Source organism: Apus apus, chromosome 13, assembly GCF_020740795.1.
Source record: "Apus apus isolate bApuApu2 chromosome 13, bApuApu2.pri.cur, whole genome shotgun sequence".
In the NCBI taxonomy this organism is placed as follows: domain Eukaryota; kingdom Metazoa; phylum Chordata; class Aves; order Apodiformes; family Apodidae; genus Apus; species Apus apus.
The window spans coordinates 11184476-11209826 of NC_067294.1; the positions used below are offsets into that span (position 1 = coordinate 11184476).

General features: G+C 48.0%; 1 protein-coding gene across 3 annotated transcripts in view; it reads left to right on the forward strand.

Moving 5' to 3' along the window:
* The first annotated feature begins 417 nt into the window (after window positions 1–417).
* Window positions 418–25351, forward strand: part of HTR4 (5-hydroxytryptamine receptor 4) — a 107954-nt gene continuing 83020 nt past the window's right edge. For all 3 annotated transcript variants that reach the window (XR_007890802.1, XM_051631250.1, XM_051631251.1), the window contains exon 1: window positions 418–486. The gene's annotated coding sequence lies outside the window, so the exon portion shown is untranslated. The remainder of the gene's footprint in view (window positions 487–25351) is intronic.

Here is a 25351-nt window from a genome sequence, read left to right on the forward strand (position 1 = left end):
AACAAACCCCTGAAGCTCGCTTTAAAAGCCGGGAGAGAGAGAAAAGCATCTGAAAGTCTTCGCCAGGATGAAGGGAGACTCGCCCTGCCCAAAGCTCGGATGGAGACTTGAGGACCGCGTGTCGGAGAGCGCTCCGGGAGGGCAGACACGCAGCCCCTCGGCCCGGCCACCTCGCGACGGGACGGACCCACCTAGTCCGTGCGCGGGCTGGGCCGGGGGGCTCGGGGGGGCAGGGGGAGCGGGGAGCGGCCCCTCGGCTGCCGGGGCGGGGCGTGCGGGGCGGGCGCTCCCGCGGAGCGGGGCGGGAGCAGCCGCCGCGCCTGGGCAGGCAGCGCCGCATCCCCGCGGGCGGAGAGCGCGGTCCCCCCGCCCCGCAGCGCGGCGGAGAGCGGCCCGGGAGGTCCGACCTGCCCCGACCTGCCCCGTCCTGCCCCGCCGCCATGAGGAGGCGCTCCCGGGGAGCCGGAGCCCCCCGGCACAGCCATGGTAAGGGATTGCCCCCCCGGGGCGGGCCGGGGGGCGGTGGGAGGCGGAGCGCACCTGGCTGCGGGCGGGCGGAGCGGGGCTCCGGCGGGGCAGGGGTTCGCTGCTGGCCGCCCCGCAGCCCCCCTGCCCGCGCCGGGCCCCACGGAGCTGCCCCGAGCAGGCTGCGTGAGGCGGGCGTGTGGCGGGCTTGGCTCACGCCGTGCCCTGCTGCGGGGCTGCGGGAGCAGGCGTGCCCGGGTCGGTGTGAGTGGCTGGAGCAGCAGCGGGCATCCCGGAGGAGAGGAGCCCCGCTCCGCGGCGTGCGCGGGGGTGTGGGTACCCGTGAGTGCCCACGGCTTCGGCACGGGCTGGTGCGGTTGCTGGTGTAGCTGCGGGGAGGTCGGGGTGTGTGTGATCGCACAGGCGGCCGGCTGGGTGCGGGGGTTTGGTACCGGTGCCTGTTACCAGCCTGTGTGCCGGGCAGCTTTGCTGCCACCGCGTCTGTTCAACTCCTGGGATTCAGCAAACTGCTGGAATTATCAGTAGCCATGGCAGGAAAGCAAAACACGTTCTTGTGGCTGGGGCAGAGCAGGAGCCCTGTGCCACAGAGGAAGCCGCCGGGCAGAGAGGCTCGTCGGGCTCTGCAGGGGTAGGAAACTTCCCTGGAGCGAAGGCGCTGAAGGAAGGTATTTTCCAGGGATGGAACTATGTGGGGTTCGGACAGCTCTGTGCTCTGACAGTCGTGTCCCGGAATCGTGGTGCAAAGCTTTCCCTATCACATCCGAGCTATTCAAGCTCTGTATCCCATTCAAGATCGTGTCGCTGAGGCTGAGCGTTTCGTTGCTGCTTGAACACCAGCCTTGCTCAGACTCACTCCGGAGCCGAGGAAACTTAGCGGGAGTCCTGCTCCTGGGGAAGGCTTGGGTTCAGGTACTGTGAGTAAAGCCAGTTTGTGGGTCTGACGCCAGGAGACAGAGCTGGTTCTGTGAATGAAAAACTGATGTCATTTCCTCAAACCCTCGAGGCATCTTTCCTAACTCCAAAACAAACTTCCCTCCTGGAGACTTCATAGAAGGGGTGAGTAATTAAAACATTACACAGCTGCAAGTTTCTGCTGCTTCAGGGCAGCGAGGAAGCAGCTAGGTCCTGGTTTGCCAGGGCTAAGCTCCCAGACAGCCATGCCTGGACACTGCTTTGAAGTGTCTGATGTCATTATGGCTTCATTTCTTTTTTAAAAGAAAATACTTTTGATGGGGATGCTGCCTAGGTTTTCTTGAAGGACAATGTGGTTTTTTGCCTCCTGTGTTACAGCAGTTTTAGCTCGGGATAGCAACGGTAAGGTAGAGTATTTTTAGGAGATGACTTGGAGTTTATCATTGTAATAGCAGATGATGGGTAGCGTGGCTGAGGTTACTCTCCAGGGAAAGCTGGACATCTCAGGAGGTTGCAGTGGTCTGTGCAGTACCACTTTTTGGGGGGAGACCAGAAATGGGGGAGCTGCCAGTGTACCCACTCCTGCTCCCAGGCAGGGGGACCCAGCTCACCGCAGTGTTCTAGCCAGGAGAGGGAACTGGTGCGATGTGCAAGGAGCAGCAGCAGCCTTCCTCTCCTCGGAAAAGGTCTTCACGGCTTCCTTTCTCCTCTCCCAGCCTGACCTCGACACTGTCAATACTGTCCAGTATTGCCGTTGAAAAACAAACATAGGAGTGAATGTGTGTGTTTGCCTAAATAAGTACTTTCAGACCAAGGTATGTTTATGTTATTATTTCCTTAAACGGTCCCCCACTGGGGATAGACATAAATAGTTTAATTTCCACAGGACTTTGTAAACAGTGATTGAAAAGTACGAGGAACAAGTGTGCTGACTGAGCTTGTTGGCTCATTAAAGCCCTCTAGGAAGTCTCCAATTGTACATGCAGCTCCTCTGCACCAACTGTGTTCCTGTGAGTGCCATCAGTGGTTTTCCCCCACCTCCTCCTATCCACCCTCTGGAGCCAGTTGGCATGCCTCAAGTTTTCCACATTTGCTCCCCTTTTCCAAGTAGTCCCTATGTCTGGGAAACCTGAGGCAGGTTGAAGAGCAAGGTCCTCCTCTGCTTTAAGGGTGCCTGCCAGCATGGGTCTGAGTCCTTTGGGTTAGAACTGTCTGCTTGGACCTGGAGAAAGGGGTTGCCAGATGAATGCAAGGGAGACGTGGTTTGATGTGGGGCTGCAGGCAGGGTGTGGTGAGAGGGGCGTTGAAGAGGAGACGGGAATTCCCCACCTCTCCTTTGTGGACACCTTGGGTCTCATGCTTTCCTGCCCTCCTCTGCTCCTGGGCTGGGGACAGCAGGAGGCAGTGCCTGTGGGGATGTGGAAGGCTTGGGGGAATCCAGATCCTGGTGCTCTGGTACACCAGGATGGAGGAAAGAGCTGAGTGCCTTGAGGTGAGGATGCCGGTGTCCTCTGTGTGGACTGACCATGCTTCCTACCACCTCCCTCACTGTAGAAGGAGCAAATGAAGGGTGTGAAATATATGCTGAGAAGGTGTGAGGAGGCAACATATTGCCTTTTAAATCCAACTGTCATACTACACAATATGGAAATCTTCCTCGTGGGCTTGTGTTTGAAACCAAAGCTGTCATTTGAGTGAAAAGCAGGGGAGTCTGTCCTTCCACCACTTGCTAATGTAGAGGAGCAGAGAAGTGGGCTGAGTAAAGGCCTCGTGTCTGGGTTGGCTCAGAGATACAGATGCCAAGCTTGGGTAAATGGAAGTAATCTCAGTAATTTCTTTGAGGAGCCAGGCTGATTTTAGCTGCCTGGGCTGGCACGAGAACTGCAGTGAATGTGAGTATAGATACAGAGAATTCTGCAGCTAAACATCTGGGATGAGAGTGTGCTAAGTCAATACAGCCTCATGTGTCAGAGCATGATGATCACTAAGCACCTGAGGGTTAAAGAAGATCTTCCCTCATGGGAAAACTACTAATCAATTATCCACTTATGGCTTCCCTGGCCCAGTTGCTGAAAAAGATGTTGTGGTGTGCTGTGTTAGAGACAGTTCTCTGTTCTGATGTGAAGTTCCCTGTGCTTGATTCCTCAGGTAGCCTCTTAAAAAAATCTCCAAGTTTAAGGAGACCAATACACCAATTTAAGTGGTATAGACATTTCTTTGGCAACTTGGTTTTCACTCTGAACACTGACTGTGAGGATGCTGAGGAGCAGGGAACCCACTTCTGCTTACCCTCCACTGACTCCCAAAATTTTCACCCTACTGGGCTCAACTGGTGATGGCAAATTCTACCTTCAGGCATGCACTGGAAGTCTACACTCTTGCCCTCAGCTGTTGTATCATCTGATTCTTCCTCTGTGCTGATGCAGGAAAAAAAAATGTGACACCAGTTCTCACCATGCATGAATTCTTTCTGGGGTTGGAAAGCAGGGCAGTTCCTTTAGATCTCCAGAAGACTGAATGCTGGTGTATCTTCTGCTCCTGCCTCCTGTGTGTGTGTAGGAGTGAAGCCATAGGAAAGCTAAAAACCACACTGAGCTTAGGGCCAGCTGCAGCTGTGACCTTGCTGCTCTGTGGGCACTTGTGACTGCAGGTGTTTTGCTGGGTGGGCTGCATTGAGGTGTGAAGAAGCTCGTTCTGATGCAGTTTATGGGGAAGAGGGGGAAAGAGCTTTGTGGCTTTCACTTTTTGTTCCTGGCATTTCTGTTCCCTGGGGTTCTCTGTTCTCCCTGCTTCATTTTCTTGTGGGACTGCCTTTTTTTCTGAAAAAGCTGGTGGTTGTCAGTGTGATCTAACTTTTGCCTCAGCTGGTGCAGTGGTTTAACCTTCCACAGGAGCCTTAATGCGTGGGTCAGGAGATGGGAGTGGGATGACCTGTAGGCTTGTTTTCTCAGCTAACATGAAACTGAAACCAGTATTTTCGAAGCAGCTGACTTTCATCTGGTCTTGTTGTGTAATTCCATTAGACTTATTTTTATTAGAACAAATAATCTAATTCGGGCCCCTCCTCAACCCTAATGCATTTGAGTGGCTGCAGACACGTGCATTATGGTGAGAGACACAGCCAGCAATGCATGGTGGAAAGCAAATTACTCTGTAAGAAGATAAATTGAACTTTGACAATTTTATGAGATTAGGGGAACAATTAGAGAAAATAGTGGGAGGTGCATTCACCCAGTGGTTTGTGGGCTGGTGGAAATGAGTGGTAGGGTGGCAGGTGTTCTCTCAGGCTCACCCCTCAGCCCAGGGTATGGTGGTGCTGGGGTGCAGTGACAGCCCAGCTGAGTCCTGTCTCCAGGCTGGGATGGGAAGATAATGGTGAAAAGCTGCTTGCTGACCCATGCTGGTGATGCTTGGGTGTTTTTCCCATGTCCTAATGCATGGATATGAGACAGGAGGGTTTGCTTGTTCACAGTTGATCTGGGTTTTACAGAGCCATGGCTTGGTTTTGTCTGGTGCAGTGGGGGTTGGATCTGAACCTGTTGCACAAAGTCAAGCAGGGAGGAGAGCATTTTCTTCTGGGTTCTCCCCTTTGCTCGCAAGATCTCTGCATGTGTATTTCACAGAGCCGAGGCAGGAGTTCACAGAATCACAGAATCTTAGGGGTTGGAAGGGACCTCAAAAGATCATCTGGTCCAACCCCCCTGCCAGAGCAGGGTCACCCAGAGCACATCACACAGGAATGTGTCCAGGCAGGTTTTGAATGTCTCCAGCGAAGGAGACTCCACAACCTCTCTGGGCAGCCTGTTCCAGTGCCCTGCCTTCCATATCTCATCGCCACCTACTCCACCCTTCCCTCATCTCCTCCTCCTGTAAAAGTACTTGCACCCACAGCATTGTTTAAAGTCAGTGAGCTCTGCGTGGGCTCAACACCTCCAAAAATCAAGCCTGCGTTGTCCCACACCCACATGCACCCATTCCAGCTGCATCCCCCTGCTTCCTTTGCCTCCCTCCCTAACTCGGTGCATGTCTCCTGATCTCTGGTGGGGACAGAGTCATGCACAGCAGCAGCACAGCCATGGGCACCAGGGCACCAGGGCTGCTGGGGGCTGAGGCAGAGCAATGGGGCAGGGGCCTGGGCCCAGCTTAGAGCCAGCAAAATGAAGGGCTGGCATGGGGTGATGGGGGGCACGTGACCTGCCCAGGCTCTCTTTGCTCACAATCACGTTGCTGTGAGGCTTGTTATTTTCTTTGATTTCCACACCCCCCCCGTCCTTTCAGTTGGAGATGGCACAGAGAAGTTCTGCCCTTATTATAGTTCCCATGGAGACAGATTTGATGCCATACATTAAAGGGAGGTGAGGCACAGTCAGCTCTTGCTTGGGCCAGAAGTTCCCCATGTTCTTCTGCAGGGCATCTCTCCCAGTGGAAACCCAGGCTCAGGATCCTTGTCAGGTTCTTTGTCTTCAGAAACAAACCTCTTAACTGTGTCCTCCTCTCTTATTCTCAGCGCTTGGGGCACAGCACCAGTGTCTGACTCTTGCTGCCATTGGGCTCTGGCAGCCCTGCAGACACCCATGCTGTGGCTAGACCTGCCTGAAGGTTTCCACCTTTATGCTTTAAAGTCCTTGAAATGTGTAAACTCTGACATTATCCCTTTCAGCACCTGAGCAGCTACTCTCATAGCATCTGTGGAAAGCATCACAATTACTGTCTTCAAATGCAGAAGGGTTAGTTTGGACTGAAGGATGGCAACAAATGAATCCATCTATTTTATGGTGTACCATGGCTGATTTAACATTAGAAAGGTCACAGATGCCACCATTAAAGCTTTTTTCATAGGTCTCCCTGAGGGGACTTGAAGGATGCAGCTGATTTTTAGATGAGTCAAAGCAGCAGAATGTACTTCTGTTTTATGGGCCCTCCATGAGCATGTTATAAAACATGTTTTCCCTAACAGGAAAAACTACCAAGCAAAATTTTTATCATTCAGCAGAGAAGGAAAAAGGAAATAAAATTGAACCCAACCCATCAACATTATCACCAGAAAAATAAGGGAAGGTAATAGCAATGAATATAAATCAGAAGTTGGAACATGTAGGTGTCTGATAAGGGAAGCTAAAGGAATCAGTGAGGTAGTAATGGGAAGGAGGGTTAAAGATTAAGAGAAGGCATCTTCCAAGCACGTTGGGAATCAACAGAATCTATGTCCAGGGTAACTCCTGTGCTGGTTTCAAATGGTAGCATCATAAAAGGAAAAGAGAGTGTTAGATTAAACTCCAGCATTGGGTTATTCTTCAAGTCACCCTTCTCCCTGGCAAGAAGTACTGTCTGCTGTTGCTATCACTAGACTTCAGGTGAGAAAAAGTATTGGCCAAGTAGTCAAGTAGCATAAAGTGTCATTTATGATAATTCTTTGGTCTCAACCTAGTGCATGTTTTACTTTGTACGCTTTACTGAAGACAGCAGTGCTGTTACTTCATTCTTTTAGAAAGAATTCTGAGAGAAAAGCAGACTTCTCTAAACCCTTGGTGGTGGTTAGCAGCAGGACCTTGTATAAACCCCTGTTCTGCAGAACCTCAGCTGCTTGCCTGTGGTCTAGCACTGTCCGTGGCACAGGTGAGATACTCTGTGTTAGGGTGACACTGCACTGATTCATGCCAGTGAAAGGATGCTTGTCCATGGAAAAAGAGATTCTAGGGTCAAATATCTTGCCCACCCTGACAGTAATATTATCACTAATTTAATTTACAGATTTTTAAAGCCAGAGAAGGATTTATCTGATCGTCTTGTCAGCTCTCCTACCTACAAAAGAAAGACACAAACAAAAGAAAAAATGTAGCTAAGGAAATGTCTTTGTGATTAATTCCAAAATATCAGATGGGGAATAACAGAAGAGAAATAAACCAGTTGTTTTCTTTAATAATAATAATAGAAGACAAAAAAACCCAAACCCTGTTTAAATCCTCACTTGACTGTGAGGATTTCCAAACAACCCATATAACAGTGTCTGGAAGGACAGAATGAAAGGAAATTATTTCAGGCAGTGGTCTGACCCCTTCTTTGCCTTCTTAGGGCAAACTCCAGGTTGTACTTGCGAGTTTTGTTCTATGAAAAGACACATAGTCTTCTTCAGGTTGGTGCAGTGCCAGGTAGAGCACGTATGGGGAGAGAAGAGACTCAGGGCTTCCTGCCGGACACCAGACCTGGCATGCTGTGTTGTGCCTCACTTTGTGAGCGTGGCTGTTGGAATTAGCAGGGCACCTTGCGAACTGAGGTCCTGTTTACTGGGCAGAAGGTGAACAGGGATGTGTGGGATGATGAAAAGATGACACTGGCACTGTGGTGTCCTCCTGGGGATGGCCAGGTCACTGGAACCTGAGTGTGGGTGAGCTACCAGAGAAGAGCCAGACTTCAGAGCCCCCCTCCTGAGTGGTGGTGCTGTCCTCCCTGCCAGGCAGCTCCTCTCCTCTGCCTTCCCCATCCCCAGTGCAGTTTGTGCCCTCCTTCACCAGGAGCTGAGCTGACCAAATTTAGTAGAAATGGGCACATGCTAAGTGTTAGAAATCACAAGGTCCTGGGAGACCTTCCAGGATTTACTCCAAAGCCTGTATTTTCTGGGATGAAGCTGAGAGAGTTAATTCATTGCCATAGGGATGGTGTCTGCTGCCTGATTAATGTTTAGGAGCATCTTGCAGGTCTGTCCTGTGTAACCTTAGGCAAATTACTGGTATCCTGCTACTGCCAGCAAGATGAAATAGGAGAATTTTGATGCTTCAGCTTCTTGCTTGCAATGTGGCCAGAGCACAGCAGCCTCTAGGACACCTCTCCACAGCCAGTGAGGTGGAGCAGCCAGGTTCACTTCAGAGCTTTAGGGTATGCCATAAAGCCCCAGAACATGCAGTGAAATGGAAATTTTTCTTGACTTCCACAGGCTGCCTAAGTCAGTAAATGCTTTGATGTGCACAGCCCTTTGTGCCTGGAGGGGCAGAGAAGGAGGAAGTGGCTGGACAGGGCAGGTAGCAGGTGACTGAATATTTGGGCCTTGCAGTGCCCTGCTTAATTCTAGGAGGGTTCTAAAAAAATAAATGGCTTTTAGAAAAAGAAGACTTTTTTTATCTGAGAAGGGAGAATGCAGTCAGCATGCTGTGAGACACCTGTTGTGTGGCACAAGAGACTCTTCTGGGTTGGATTTGTTTGTGGTGTGCAAATGTCCCTGGACTTCGCCCCTCTGCCCTCCCTCTGAGGAGGCTGGGTGAGAGTTTGGTGAAAATAAAACAGGACCTGTGGCAGAGAGCCTGACTGTGCAAGCAGTATGAGGCAGTTGTTGAAGCCTGTTGCTGTTGGTGGTAGATGACTCTCCCTTTCCTTCCTATTCTTTGCTTTCATCTACTTTCCATTCTGGAGTTACCCACGTCCTTGGATCTGATGTTCAGGTCACGTCACACATGGACTTGCTCTCAGAGACACAGGTAATTCAGCATCTGTAACTTCCCAACTCTTCCAATGGGAGCCAGGAATAGATGCATGTCAGAAGTGCAAAGTAAGCATCTTGCTGCTGGTATGAGTTTATGAGTGTTGCTCATCAGGGGGAAATCACAGGAGCTGTTTAAAAACTAATTGCAATGAGGCCTTGTATGAGTGGATGATTTTTTTTCATGCTGCATGATCCTATTGATTGGATCCCCTCTATTATAACTCATTAATCAACCAGCCCCATCTGACTTCTGTTTACATTTAATGAAATGAAGCAAGCATTTCTTGGACAATGATGATTAAGAAATAACCAGGAAAGTAGGAAATCTGAGGAAGGAAATTTCCTTTCTTCTGCCCATTCAGTTTTGGATTTCCCTGGTCCATTGGGTGGTCATTACCACTGAAGGAAAAAACTGCTAAAAGAGAGGAGAAAAATGGGCTCTTCATGAGATATGACCGTGTGTGAGACCTGCGAGTGACAGTCTGTTGTTCTCCTCTGAAGACCTATGTCCAAGGTAAATTATTAGCTCACAGAAGAAAAACAAGTCAGGCAGCCAGTGCTGAGCTTTGGCTCCTTCCTTTCTTGTCATCATGAGCATCACAGAGCCCTGACTAAATTCCCCTTCATACTCCCAGCAAGCCCTTGAAATAGGGGCAGGGTGTTGTCCTGTGGAAGAAACCAAGTGGAACAGTTTACCCAGGACAGCCAAGGTTACCAAGGGCAGCACAGAGACTCCAGTTCTGTCTTTCCCTCACTAAACCAAGTCATTAACCCCTGAGGCTCTCCCATGGCCATAGCTGTGATTGCTCCCCATTTTGCAGGGCCCTTCCCTGGGCAGCTGCTGGACTACACATCCTACAAGTTGCATGAAAAAAACCTACTCAGCAAATTGTGCTTCCAATGGATTCCATGTGAGACTTCAAAGGGAATTACATCTAACTTTAAGTCCAGCTTCTTCAAATTAACTATTTTTTTAGAAAGAAGGATTTAGAGTGGGGCCTTTTTTTCAGTGTACTCATGAAGGTAGAACTGTCAAAAGAATGAAGACCTGAGAGTGTTTGTATTTGAAATGGGTCAGTGCTTCCTGGCAGCTGGAATCCTGCAGTCCTGCTTGCTGCAGTAGAACTTGGCTGCAAAATATGTTAGTCCAACCTGCCCTACTTAGGTGGAGAGGGAAAGAGCAGAGCACTTGAGCACCATTTTCACCCCTTGCCTCTCAGTTAAAGGGAGATTCCCCTTTCCTTGAGCTTTGTTCCATGACATTCACCATGCAAGCACATTTGCCAAGTGATCAGTCATCTCTGCTGGGGATGCTGACACTTGCTGGGTGAGGAAGGAAACAGGCTTTGAAATCTAATTTATGTTTCAGGTTACTTTGTATTTCTTGGATAAATTGGATAATCGTATGTTTCAAGTGTGATGTAACATAGTCCCAGACCTTTCCCCTCTTCTACCTATACTTGGGGGACACCCACCTTGCCTTGGTGGGTGGTTGCTGTGCAGGATGAGGGGGCACATCTTGTGTCCTCCTGTCCTGTTTTGTTAATCCCTGTGCTGCCCTCCACTGCCAGAGCCCTGCACGAGGATTCTCTTGCCCAGGCAGAGCTGCAAGGGAAAAGCATGGAAGCAGATGAAGTGTAAGTGGGAGCCAAAGGTTCCTGCTGTGGGGCACTGCGATGGTGCGTGGGGCTGTGATCTGCCAGCACACCCTGTTATTTATTGTCAGCAAGAATGATAATGGTGACAGCAGATTGACTGCATCTTTGGCTCATCCATGTTTATCCTCATCCTGAGAGCTCCCTGCCTCCCCGCTTGGCCTCACTGCCTGACAGATGAGCTGGGATGTACTCTGGGATGTTTAGCTCCATAGCATTTCCCAGCCAATTACTCTCCCTTCCACAGCCACATCCCTCTTCTTTAGCAAACACCTGATCCTGCTCTTTGGGTCCCCACACATTAACATATTAATTATTACAGTTTTTGTTTATTTAAAAACAAACCCACAAAATTAATTAAATAAATTGTAATGACAGTACAGATCAAAGATCCAGAATTAGACAACCCAAGAGAGACTGAAAGCTCTGATCTTTGCACATGAGGATATTTTTAGGAGATGAAGATTAAAAAAAGGCCAGCTAAAAGGCAACAAGAGCAAGAAAAGGGCCCCAAAGACATCTGCAAAAGAAAAATGGCAAACACAGTGCATACTTCACTGAAGCTGAAGCCCAGGCTAAAGTAAGGCTCAGTGACAGGCAGGGCCAGGCACGGGGGTTCCTGGCACTGATGGCAGATGCTGCAGTGTGGTGGAGCAAGGATGCAGAGAGGGAAGGTGAGAAGATGCTTTTCATCTCCCCAGAGAGCTGTGGCACAGGAGGAGGCACACAGGAGGCTTTCTGCTGCTCCCCTTGTCACAGCCTCCATGTACAAAGATCTGCCCACCGTCCTTATGGCCCCAAAGGTTGTCTTCCTCCAGGAGTTTGTGTCCAGCCCATTTCAGGTGGACCTTTTTGCTCCCATGAAGCACCCACCAACCTCTGTGTCCTGTGAGACCTCCCAAGCTCAGCAAAGGGAGAAAGGTGTGCTCTGTGTGGTTGTAAAACTCATGGAGGAACCTGCTTTTAACATAAATTTCCTTCTTCCCGTTGTATAGGGAAGCAAGAGATGGGTGGGCAACACCAAAAAGGATTTCTCATTTAAATTCCAGAGCATTTGTTGGGCTTGCTATGGAGTACAGAACAAAGCTGATTCCCTCCTTTTATGGCAGTGAGATGGGTTGTTCACACTGCTTGTGGAGGCTTCATGGGAAAAGGTCTTCATCCATTCAGCTCTACTTTGGCCATCCTTCTACAGGAGCTTTATTTGGGCACTAAAAACCTAGCTAAAGCTTAAATTCATTTCCCCGTCCTCTCCCTCCACCCTCCCCCCCCCCTTTTTTTTTTTTTTTAAACAACAAGTGAATTAGGATTTCTGTTCTGCTTGGCTTCAGGAAGGCACGGGCTCTTTATCTGCTCCACTGCTCTGCTGTTGGGAGGCACTGCCAGACTATCTGGAGCCTCTTCTCTTAGAAACTTGTCTCCTCATCTATCTGGCCTTTGCAAGCAATGCTAAGCCATAACTAACAGTGCTCAGGGTGGCTGGGAGGTCTGGGAAACATTGTCCTCCAAATTCTACAGCAAAGGGCTGTGTGTGAAGTTAGGTCTTCAGGTCTGGTGAAGCTGTGCTCCCACATGTGGACAAATTCAGGCTGATGACACCAAGCGCCTTGTCAGAAACACAGAGCACCAAGTTGTTGCATGTCCTCTCTGTCATCTAAGTTTGTCAAAACACTCTTAAATGGGTTGGATTTTGTCCAGGCAGGCTGTGTGCTGGATCAGATGTTGTGTGTCCTTCAGCCAGCACAGTTCTGGGATGGAGTAAAAGGCTGGATGAATGTGGTGTCATTTGCTTGGCCATGTAAGGAGAATGAGATCTTGGGCTCAATGTCAAAACCAAGATGCCATTTTCACTGCCAGGAGTGTGCACATCTTGTATGAATGAACATGAAGCCACAGTCATACATCCAGCCTTGATTATAAACACAGACAGTTTTCCTAAACAGATTTGAAGATCTCACTGTGTGAGGGTTTCTGCTGAGCTTTTCCTAGTATGTGGCAGGCTTCCCTCTGGGGAACCAAGGGTGTCTGCAGAAATCTGCCACTTCCCCTGGCATGTTGGCCATGTGATGGCCTCTGCAGGGTGGCCCACTCCACTTGAATTCAGTCCTGAACCATGAAAATTTGCAGGAAGTCATTATGAGCATGAGCTCTTGGTGACATGTTTTCATACCCCAGGTGGAGGAGGTGCACATGTCTCATGTCAGGAACTGGGTGCAGAGTCTGCTTGCTATCAGCCCACAGTGTGGGCCAAGCTTAGCACCCCTGCGTGCCCACACCTCCTGACTGAGAGGTTATGAAGATGGATCATGTACAAAACTCAGAAATCTCTCTCCTGAGGCTTCCTCTGGAACTCACGCTGTATTCAGCACAGGGTAGCTCTGTCAGGGAAGCATCTTCACATGAAGATTGATGGATGCGGTGATGATGAGCTGTGCTGAGGCAGGAAGCACTGACTGCATGAGAAGTGGATGGAGAATGATAGTTTGGAAAGGTATTGCATGGGAAGGGACATGGAAGTGATACACAGAAAACAGGGAATCAACAAACCATGCCAACTAATGCTGAAAAACCCCAAAGCAGCACTGATGAAGGAGAATGAGAATGTGATGTGTGAAGCAGGGGGAGGAGTCCTTCCTCTCAGCCCTTCCTCTCAGTCCTTCCTCTCAGCACTCGTTTCAGATTTGGAAATGGCACTTCAGGCAAGGTGCAGGGGGGATGAGGGAGAGATTTCAGACAGCAGGAGAGAGGAGTAGAGCTGGGGAAGGCTGGGCTCAGGGTTGGTGTCAGCACAGCCAGGGGCAGCTTTATGGTGCTGCTCTTCAGATGCAGGAGTGTCTGCAGAAAGGGGGTAATAAACAGCTCTTGGTGCCTCTTGGGGGTAAGAAAAGAAGTCATAGCAATAAAATGCAGCAAGAAGGATTTAGAATAATCCCTACATGTACTCCCCCTGGACGACTGCATAAGGGAACATGGTATCTCCATCCTCAGATGGCATCTACAGCAGGTTAAAATACGGTTGGTTCTGATTGAACAGCTCCCCGGGGCTCTCCCAGCCCTCTTCTCCATCTGATATTTCTCTCCATGCCCTGAGAATCTGTTTTACAGTCTGTCTGAAGAGAATTGTGGAGCTGAAACAACTAAATGACAGACCAAGTGGATTTTCTTGATAATGGGGATTTTTTTAAGTGACAAATGGAAACTTCCTTTGGGAAAAGTCTGTTTTCAGTATAAGCCAAAATCACAAAGAAAACCCATGGGAAAAACCTTTTTGCTTACTGGATCTGCAGACTTGATGGTGATCAAAGGTTTTATTGGATCTGGCAAGTTGGTGATGACAAAAGATTTTGGTGCTGTTTCCCATTAGGATATTCTTCCTTTGAATCAAAAGCTTAGTTAATGATAATAAACCAAAGATACAGATAACAGGGGAGGAGGTTGTCCCAGTTCAGAGTTTCGTGCTTTCCTATACAGGCGCACTTTGTGTTTGTTGCCACAGCTGTTTTTCAAAGGGTGCATTGTAACCCTAGGTACTTCTGCCTCCTTCCTGAGTGCATCCAGGGTGCCTATCCAAATATCTCCTGGTGCTTCTTCAGCATGTGTTTCCTAGCAGCTTTCCTCTCCCTGTAAATCCAGACTATCCGGGAGGCAGAGGAACAAAGACAGACTTAGTGCATGACAAGGGTTTATCTTACTTGTGCTGCTCCTTCTCATGGTGGGCTTTGGCAATGCTGTTTTTGACACTATCCTTAGCTGGCTCCTGTCCCCAGCCAGGTGGGACAGTCACCCCCTGGGTGAGCAGGTGGCTGGGGAGGTGCTGGGCTGCAGGAGCAGCATTGCCCAGGAGCCTGCTGCAGGGACAAGCTGGGGAGCAGAGTGCAGGCACTGTTTGTTCAGCCAAGATAAATGCCATGATAAATGACTTGCCACTTCTCTCTAACATGGAATTTTATTTTTTTCTAAGTGTTGACCATCACTCACTAAATAAGGGGCTCTTATAAGAACGCTTCTCTGATTTCTATCATTAGTGATGTACGTGCAGCCGCAAGGTTTTGGGTAGTCACCAGTCACACCACTTACTGCTTATTGTAATGTCCCAACACTTTCTCTCCTCCCTTACCATCCCAAAGCAATTAGCAGGGAATTCAGCTGCTGCCTGAATGGACACATTTTCAGCAATCTTCCTTATTTTTTTATTTACTGTAAAATAAGCAGGGGAAAAAAAAAAAAAAGCAAAATCAGTTCCTCTTCTGAGGATGGATTAGTTCTCTCATCACATCTCAGACTCTCTCTTCCCTGCCCTTTCCCCAACTATATCCCAATTTCTGATGAGCTGTGTTGAAAAACAGGCAGGAAAGCCTCTGATTGCTGCCTATGAATTCCTCGAGTGAACAGAGGTAAGGAGCATGACAAAGGCCGAGCTATTCTCATTCAGCACTTGGAGCTGCCAGCGCGTCCCTCCTGCGGCAGACAGTGACTTGCACTCAGTGAGCTGAAACTTCTCTTCTGGATCATTCGTAGCAGGATCTGGTGTAATTTCCTGCCACGCAAAGAGAAAATTGAATTCCCAATCTATTGCTTTTAATGAAGAAGGTTTTTAGCAATGGGGAGGGGATATGGTGGAGCAGCAGAGGCACTGGCTGGGACAGGGGGGAGTGAGCTGGTGATCGACCAGTATCTCCCTCTTTAACACAGCTTTGAACATCACTGCTTCAGAGATAAAGTACTCTCTGCTCTGAGCACAGACATCAAAACCTGGCCTCACTGAAAAGGGATCTTGGAGATCTCTCTGACATTTCCTTTTGATGCTCTGCACAGTCCAACAAACAGTTCGCAGGTCTGTGCTCTCACGGAGTCACACCTGAGGGAGCACCTTCCCCTGCTTTCAGGAAAGAAAGAGAGGATGGGAGGAAGATGTTTGTGTTGCTGAAAACCTTAAATTCATGGGTTCTTTTGTCTTTACTCCTTCCATGCTGCTGAGCACAGAGAACAGGCACAACCCAACCTAAGAAACTGAGAATGATGTAGTTCTGAGAATGAGAAATGATGAATATTGATGTTAAAGTGAGTATGTAGGGGTTTCTGTTCACATAAACTTTGTGATGAATACATAATACTAACATCCATAGCTGTGATAAAAATCAATAAATTTATACCAGCACTCAGAGATCTGTGAGCTACAATTAATTTCTAAGAGATTTACAGAGAGGTTATGGTCATACTACTGTTGGCTGGACCTCTTGTGCTGGTGGAAATCACATTGGGTTTTAGTGAAGGAAATAAAATTGATTGATGTAGTGGGAGAATCAACTCTATATTTAAGGATTTAAATTTTTTCCCCCAAAGGAATAATTTCTTGAAAAGGCAAGTTAGGGCCCATTGAGAAAGTGTAATATTGCTGGAGATGGGAGAGGGTGCAACCCTTTCTTCCCACTTAGACTAGAAAACCTAGTTGTGAGACAGGAAGGCTGGGGAGAACAGGCTGGAGAGGAGCTGTACCTGGTTTGCCTCTACAGCTCTTCGGGAGAGCTTGTGTTTATACTTTTGAAGCTGTTCTTACATTTCTTCATTTCAGTTAAACACTGCCCTTTCCTCTCAGATAATTTATCCAGACACATGACACAACTGTGAGATGGGAACTCGGTCTGTCAGGACATTGGAGCTGGCAAGAACACGTGGGTGGGTACTGCCAAGTCTCAAGTCAGAACCAAGGGTGGGAAAGATTTGTATTTGCTGCCAGATCCCTTCTGGGGGCTAGCAAGACTTAGACCCCCCTGGGAGAGATATATTCTCTGAGTTTAGCTCAAGTCCCCACAGTGTTCTCTGTATAGATCCTGTTGACTCTTCCCACAAGAGAAACTCAGGGAGCCCTCAGTTCTGCCCCACAGAGGCAGCGTAGCGTGATTAAGGAGCAGTAGCTGTCAGGGCAACTCTAAGATTAAGGTTCCTGCCTGGGCCACTTTCATGGAGGACTTGCCCTAAGAGCCCTTCTCAGGCCTGATGGGTTCACTGTCTGGCCTGTTTGTTTTCTGGTGCTTCAAGAATGCCAAAGCTGCATTAACACTGTCCCATCCCCAATAAGTTTCTATTTAAATGGATAAAAAAGATGGAAGGGGAAATAGGTACTGGATGCATAAATTGCTTTCCCAGGGGTGCAGGAGACCCACAAAATAGTATGATGTACCTGTCCAAGTAATAGCAGATGATGGAGGGAGGATGAAAACTTCTTAAGAAAAGTGACTCAGCCATCTTTTGCCAGCAACATTTATTGGCTGTGCATAAGGAAGATGCACATGCAAAGCCTCTATATTTGTACTTTCCTTGTGGCTCTTCCTATAGTGTTCCAACTCTGCTCACACCCATGTCCTGAGGAAGTTCTGGCAGGGACTGAAGATTTCCCATTAGCATCATGTCAACCAAGCCCCTGCTGACTTTCTCTTCCAGCCTTGGGAAACATGTCCTAGAAGTGTGGATGAGGATGCCTCTTGAGCCATTATCTGTCTTTGTTTCAACAACAGTGAAATTCTTTCCTTGTATCCAGGCTGTGTTGTGGACCATTAAATACTGCAGCTTTGGGTGGAAGGAGTCTGGCAGACACACCTGGAACTTGTTTCCCAACAAGAACATTTATTTTTGGCTAATTTAGTACTTTGCAGGTTCTTAGGACAAGTAGGCTTTTTTATTTACTTTATGATGGACTGTGTCAGTATGAGTAAAAGCTGGATGTTTCAGCAGCAGTGAAGAAAATGTAAAAAAAGATCCTATGGCAAACACCCACAGAGAAGTTTTTAAAAGCAGTCTCAAAATACTAAACTGTATCTGTAGGCTGCAGCTTCTCCTTCTCCACCACCCTGCATCCCTGGATGCCATGAAAGGAGTACAAAGTGTCAGGAAATCACAATAGCAACTTTTAAAGCCACTTTTTTTGTGTTTTTATAAATAGCTACCCAATTTGCAGAGCAGTGCTGCACTGTCCTCTGCATTGCTAAACTTGCTGTACTGCCATGGATGTGCCTGGAAGCAACCAGGAGGGGATTGAATAGGCTGGAGCATCCTACAGATGTGGTGGGCAAGGAGGTGAATTCCCCTCGGTGTCTTCTTAGGGGCAACTTAGAATAATGAAATAATGATTGTGGGGTCCTCAGCACCTCCCGTTCACAGTTCCAGGTCTGAGGACCTGGGCTGAGATGGTGTCCTGGCTTGTAGGCCAAGGTGGTGGCTGTCTCCTGCCCTCAGCACTCCGGGATCCCACCCGCAGGAGCAGCTGGTGTCACCAGGGCTGCTTCCAGCTTTGAGTCAAGGCTGAACGGGCAATCAGCTCCGTAAGCACTGCCAGAGGAGAGTGGGTATTACTTATTTAGTGCGATAATGCAACAGCAGTGGGTTAGTCAAATAGCAATTAGCAACAGGTCATGCTATAATTAGAGTCTGCAGTAGCTGGCTGCCTCTTACTGAGTGCCACCTGTAAGACATCAAGGATCCGGGATGCCTGGGGGATGAGTTTGGAAAGCAAGTGCTTTCAGGCACAGTTAGGTCTGTTTGGGAGCATGCGGATCTTTTTCTCTGGTTCCCTTTATCCTGTCAATTACCTTAACACAGAGCTCTGAAGTGGCACTTGCTTCTCTCTCAGTTTTGTGAAATCTTGAATAAAAGCTTCCAACAGCTCTCTTGAGGGATTAAATCTCATCTGAAAGAGCTTGAAGTCTCAAGGGTACAAAAGGACTTAATCTTTTTTCTCTACTTGCAAAAGAGGGGAAAGGAAAATTCTCCTCAAGCACAGGTTTCTATTTTACATGTGGGGTTTTTTGGGGTTTTTTTCTTCCTTCTTTCCATTTTAGGAATTAAATTTCTGCAGTTCTATTGTCTGAACATCAGAAGTTTCTCTTGCTTAGGCAGAGATTTTGGCAGATCACATGTGAAAGGAAAGAATCAGTTGGCTGCATTCATGGGCTTTTGCTGAATCTTCCTTCCACTGAATCATTAACTGTGTTTAAAGAATGAAGGACTGAAATCAGTGACTAGAGATGGCAAATTACTGCTAGGTAAATGTCACACACATCAGTCTGGATGCATTACTCAATCTTGACACCCTTGGATACTCCTGCAATGCCTTTGCATTGTAATTTCATCTTTTCAGTCATAGCTTCCCACTCCATTAGCCAGACTGCCCGGAGAGGCTCCCAGCTCTGCTCTCTGTTCATCAGATCCACTCCCAGATTTTGCCTTGCCATTATCTGCAGAGATTTGCCTCTCTATAAGAGTGTTTTTGGTCGTGCTACACTGCTTGATTGTAATCAGGACAAGTCAAATACGTGCATCTTCTTACTTGTCTGATTTTACCTAGTTTCAACTTTAACCCCCCAGAACATCTTCTGCCATCAAGACTGTCCCATCACCAGTGTCCTGTTTCTTGAGTACCTCCTTGCAGACCATACTCAAGCCATTCTTCAGCCTCTCCTGGGGTAAATTAAATAGATTACTCTCCAGAAATACCCTATGTATGGTAAAAACATTTCTTCCAGTTCTGTCGTAAGGCTAATGGCTTTTCTCCTATGCATTTCCAGTTGCCCAACATCTTTCTTGCAGGTCAACAACAGCACAGAGTAAGGTACTACAGCAGCCCCATTGCTGCTTGCTCATGTCAAGATCTCCCTGAGAATTATATTAGCCACAACAAATGGCAGTAGGCACTTGCATCTAGCTGATGATAAACAGAGACCCCCGTCCTTTTCAGAATAATCTCTTTCCAAGGCCAAATTGCCTCAATCCTGTAAATGCTGCCTTTATCTGGGCTTCCAAATATGTCATCTCACCTTGGCTATTGTGTGCAGACAATCCAGACAGCTCTGTATCAGCACATTGCCCTCTTGAAATTATCATTCCTCTCTGGCTGTTGTGCTGGCTGGGGTGAGGTGAGGGCTGTTTGTTTGTCATCACTCCCTCTGCTGCTCCCTCATCGTGTTTTCTTGTTGGAGAAGAACATTGTACACCAAGACAAGTCATCTTCTCCTGCCTCCCTGGTTAGGACCAGCTCAGTCACTCTAAGGCAGTTGAGGACTGTCATTGGGACACTGGACTTCCTTCTGCTGCTGAGTCTGGTTTGGGACTTTTCTGGTCAGGAAGGAGCTGCCAACTGAGGAGTGGGGGTTCCATGTTTACATATTGGTAGATATTTGTATTTCACCATCATTAATATTACTTCATTAAACCTTTTCTAGGTTGTTTTTGCTTTGTTTTTTATCCTCCAACCTTAAAGTCTTTCCCATATTCTCTTTTTATCTTCCCTTGAGAATGTAGTGGGGGAATAACAGAGAGCATCTGTCACCTGGTTATTGGCTAAAACTGTGACATCTGGACTTGCTGATTTTGAAGTGTCTATTATTAGTAACTGCTGTTTAACATTTCTTTAATATCTGTGGGGATGAGAGAGTTCATCAACACATGGTATGGCTCCAAAAAATATTCATTGGTCCTGTCTGCTTTTCCTGAATCACTTTCAACAACTGCCATTTTCTAGCTGATCAGCTTAACTTTTAATATGTCTTTCCCAATATGCTCAAAGTCAACTTCTTCTGCAGCCTACAAATTTGTTTACACTGGTTCCTACTTACAACAATTTCCAAGCTTTTACCATATACCCACAGCTACCAGCTTCCCTGTACTTCTCTTTACCATTTGTTTTCTTAAATAGTACCCAGCTCTGCCTTCTGACCTGTACCTCCCTGTGGGGTTGATGGCATGGAGGCTTCTCCATGCTGCAGGACTGTGACCCAGTGGCTATCACTCTGTCCTGTTTACATCCTTCATTTTGTTTAGGCACTAATTAAGTATTGTCTGAACTCTTTAATGCACATATCTGTCTCTTCATAAATTCCTGCTTTGGCTTTTTTTCTGTTTGCTTCTCTGAAACACAGAGAGCTGCCATGCTCACAATTTCCTGCTCCAGTGCAGGTTTCCTCTTAGTGTAGCAGCACCGTGATGTCTCATGTAGAAGCTGTGGCCAAATGCGGTCATGCTTATCACTTCTTCTACAGGGTGTTGCAGGATGAGGGAATAACCCACCAACCAGCTGATGCCTGGTCCAGGGTAACTGCTGCTTTGACACGTCTCATCCTTGGTGGGATGCACATCCAAGAGTCCCTCCAGCATCACCAGAAAGGGGACTGAAGCCTTCTACCTTCAAGTCCTGCCTCGTTATTTCCTTCCTTCCTCTGGGGATCTCCTGGTACTCTACAGAACTAAAATAAGAGGGGGCAGTTAGGCAGCTGGCACTTCACTAGCAGTGCAGAGTGGGGACACAGTTACCACATTTCCCCTGCTCTGAGGGAAGCAGTGGCACAGGGTAAATCATAGAGAGAAACCAGCCTGAGGATGTTTTCAGGTAGTAGCAGTCTGAAATCAGCAGAATTTGAAAAATGCACTTGTTCAAAGTATGTGTGCTGGTAGAAACAACCACTCTGTGGAACTGCTGAAAATGAGCCACATGACATCTTACAGCTGCCAGGTGTCTGGTGCCAGCACAATTAGTGTCTGGACAGCTTGTTTTACCTGGGAAATCTGGCTAATGAGAACTCACAGTCCTGTCATTCTTACTTTGGAAATAACCATTTGGAAGCAGCTTCCCCCATGAGCTCATTTATACTTTTCCCTCTTCCCATCAGGAGTGGCATAAGGCTGACAGTGTTAGCCCACCAAAGAATGACCTCCAGGGTCAACCCTCAAGGTCTCATAGCTCCAAGTTTGGTGGGGTTTTTTTTTGTTTTCTTTACTTTTAATGGCCTGGAAAAGATTGAATAATTTGGTAATGTAATTCAAAATAAATGCAAAAGATCAGCAGCATCTCAGAAGGTGCTGGCTCAGCACAGTTTGGCAGGGAATAATGCTTCCTAAACAGGGACACACCAGCCCAAGCTTCTGCTCAACCCCTGCCAATGCAGCTCTTGGCCCCAGGCTTCCTTCACAGGCCAGCAGGGCTGAGCCTGGCTTACAAATACTTGCTCCGTGGTGGGATCATCCATTGCTTCCAGCTGGGGTGATGAGCTGGTGGAGCCTGTTTGAGTCCCCTTGCCTTGGACTGCTGCAGTGTGAGGGCAGGAGCATGGCTGCTGGCACAGCCTAGTTAGACACTGAACCCACGAGGATCATTCTAACTGCTTTCTCTCAAGAAAAAATGCATACTTTGGCTCTTACCCTCTGACCACCACCAGAGAAGGTCACTACTTTATTGCTGCAATATGTAAGTGCCTACCATCATCTCAAAGTGGTTCTGTCACTGCTATGAAATATTTGGAGCAAACTCTTCTGTAGGTAACACTAGAACCTGTGTGGTGAGCATGTATTACAGCATATTCCCTCTTGATCATCTCTACCTTTTAAAAAAGTAATTAATTAATTAACCTTTTGACTTTCCTTGATGGTTTCAGCTTCTTAACCAGAAAAACTAATAGCTGTTTTATATGGTTATAGCTCTTTATGTGTGTTGTGCAGATCTGGAGAATCACAGGGTCTCCTGGGAACAGTGGTTATTTTAGCTTGCTGCTTAACTAACTAATTTTTTGAAGTGAGCCAGAGGCACATCAGGTTTAAGATGAACATACTCAGCTGTTTTCTATCCAGAAGCTGTCATCCTTTAACGGAGTGTGAAGAAATGGCAGGAGAGACATGCATCAGTTGGGTTGGTTACATGTATCTGCAGCTCTGAGCTCTGGGGGTTTTGTCTCTGCTTCATTTTCTAAAATGTCCCATGAAGTCATGGTGTTCCCACCCCAGTGCAGGGGCAGCAGAAACCTCCTGGGCTCAGGTCTGACTGTGGCAACCAAGAAAGTTGATGAGAAAGTGTGAATGTGATGCAATGAGCTGAGCAGTGTGGATCAGTGCCCTGGCTCAGAGAGATGTGTCTGTTGGCAACAGCTTCACACCTGTATTAGTTTATGTGTGTTACTTCCTATTTGCAGAGACTGTTGTGAGTCTTTTTGGTTGTTTTGTTTGTTTTGGATTTTTTGTTTTTATTGTTGTTGGTTTATTTTTTTTCCAGGGCAGTGCTCATGTCAGAGCAGGTCTGTTGGCCCTCTTGGGCAGGAGGGGTTAAGGTCTGGGCTTGTAGGCTTTCACCCTGTGGGTTATAAATTTCCAGCCAAGCCTCTGTGAGATGCCCCCTGCTGCAAAGTTATTCAGACAGATGCACCCTAAAACTTCCCATCAATAGTCACTTTGGTCAGGCAGAAGTTACAGGGAATCTTTAATGCCTGAGATATGAAGCTTCACTTAAACACTTTGGGCAGCTGAAATCACAGAAGATGCAGTTCAGCACAACCCTACTGATTTTTTAGTCATAGTTACACAGAAGTAATTACAACAAACAAAAGTTCCTAGGCCAGGAACACTCCTGTTTCTGTTGAAGTCCGGGGATTGCAGGACCATAAAGGCAATCACTGATGTGTCTCAGCGCTGGGCTTCAAAGCAGGAGGATATTTCCTGCTTGCATTTCACGGGCTACAAAACCTCCTTATGGCAGCAATACAAATAAAGCAGAGGAATTTTTTTTTCCCAACATGATAAGTTTATAGTGATGTGTGACCTCCAGACGGGGAGTGGAACACGTCCACCGCACGATGCCCTGTCTAGGAAGTCGGGCAGGGGTTGAAGGCAGCGCCAAAGGTGAGTGACAGTCGAGTCCCTCTCGCTGTGCTGCGAGTGACTCGCGGTGCCCGCAGTGCGGCGGCAGCCTCCGAGGGCTCCTCTGCAGAGCACGCTGAGGAATCCTGGCTTGCTCATCTGCTTTGACTCACAGTTCCCCCCTCGGCCCCGTCACGCAGCGCTGCCCCAGCGGGGTTGCAGGCAGGACGGGAATGCAAACATTGGTCCTGTTTCTATCGGCGAAAAACGTTTGCCTGCACGATTGTCAAAGCAAAGAGCCGGGCCGCGTATAGGAAGCTTCGCAGGAGCTGGGAGCGGCTCCGGGAGCTTCTGTGCCGTTCCAGCACCGGGTGGCAGGAGGGAGACGGTGCCTGTCGCTGCCGCTTCCCCGCGCTGTCCCGGAGGAACGTGCCCTGCCCGCCCCGCGGCATCAGTGCCCGGGCTTGTGTGTGTTTCCCGAGGGTCATTCTCTGCTTGCATCGGAGCAGGGCAAGTTTTTAAGCTGGAGGCTTCAGCTGCTGTGAAGCAGAGGGTTGCCTTGGGGTGACCTGGTCACTGCCCCGAGGCCACCAGCGCGCGGCCCTAAAGGTGGTTTTCAGTAGGAGGGCACTTCAGCGGCTGGTCCTTCATTAGAGGACTGGTAAAAGCAAGGGTCTCGGGCACAGTGTAGAGCTGCTCGCAGCTGTGGGGAGCTCCGGGTCGCCGTGTGAGGGCAGCAGCGGAGGCAGCGCTGAGCTGCTGACAGCGCCGAGTGTTGTGCAGCTCACCCGGCAAGCTGTGTGTCACCTTCGCTGCCATCACACCGTGTCAGAGCCGAAGGGTTTCTATGGTTCCTAATATTTATAGTGCGTTTTCTGCTGCCTATTCCCCTTATCAGGGCAAAAGGAGGAAAGCTGGTCTGACAGCAGGCGCGGGGCAGGGTGCCCCCTGACCTGCCTGTGCCGGCCTGAAACCAGAGCGGCTGCAAAGTGTATTTTCTAGGAAGGGAACATCTACAGTGAATGAAGGGGATGCTGCATGACAAGTGAGCAAGAAGGAAACGTTTTAGCCCTGTGTGAGTCCTGTCAAACACGTATACACTGTTTTTAGTCCTTCGTGGTGATGAGGAGCACTAACATTGTGGCTTGTCCTTACAAACACAAAGCCAGTTGTGACAGTGTCATGGAAAGCTCTGTTTCACCTGGTGTGCTTCTTGAACCCAACCACCCTTCTTGCCTTCATTTGTTGATTGGTGCCTCTTTCTGTATCTTTCTGTCTTTTTGAGAGACCCAAAGCCTCATGTTGGAGGTTTCTCTTGGCTTCCTGTGCTGAGGGCTTGATATTGCAGTGAAAGACCTGGAGCATTTTGGTTCCAATTGATGGTAATTGTTAAAGATGAGAGCAGCAAGTTGTGAAATTTCATAATGCTACTGTCACAGTAAATAACCCTGCAGGTTTTATAGCTGCTTTCTTCTCTTAGACCTCTTATGCAAATGTAGCGTGATGTACATAAGGATCTTGTACAGATGTCTCTGCACTGGAACAAAGTCACCCTGGAACAGATCTTGGAAACTTTACTGCTGTAAATATTTGGCCCAAGAGAATAGGTAGGCAAAATTGCTTCCATATGCCCTTTCCAAGGGAACAGCCCTGTTATTTGGGTGTCTGATAGTATTTTTTCAGCACTCAAACATGGAATTTAAAATTTCATTTTTGAAAGTTCAGAAAAGCCTGGTGTAAGTTTGGAAAGGCATAGGGGGGCAGCTGAGAGGCCGTGAGGGCCAGGCTGACAATGAGGAAAAGTCCATCTGTCTGCAAACAGGTGAGCATAAGGTGCTGGCTTCAGCCATGCCCCATGTGCCACCTGCAAGGCCATGTCCCTCAAGAACATGAACCTGTGGGTTGGTTTGTCAGGCCAGAGTCTCTCTCCATGAATTTAAAGAACAGTTTTGTAAAATAAACCTTCTGTTAAAGGACATTTCTTCTCTCTTCTATTTAAGGCTGGACTTAATTTTCTTTTGCAGGTGACATGTCATGTATATATTTTTATTTTTCTCCATTTAAACAAAATGCTGTATTTTAACCTGCTGGAGTGACATTTGACTAAAATCAATCCAGAAATCTGTCTCTGCAGACAACTGAGAGACTTCCTATCAGCTTTGTCCTTCGTGGGGAAGAAAGAGAGAGCAGTGAGAGAGAAGGCAAGTGCTGT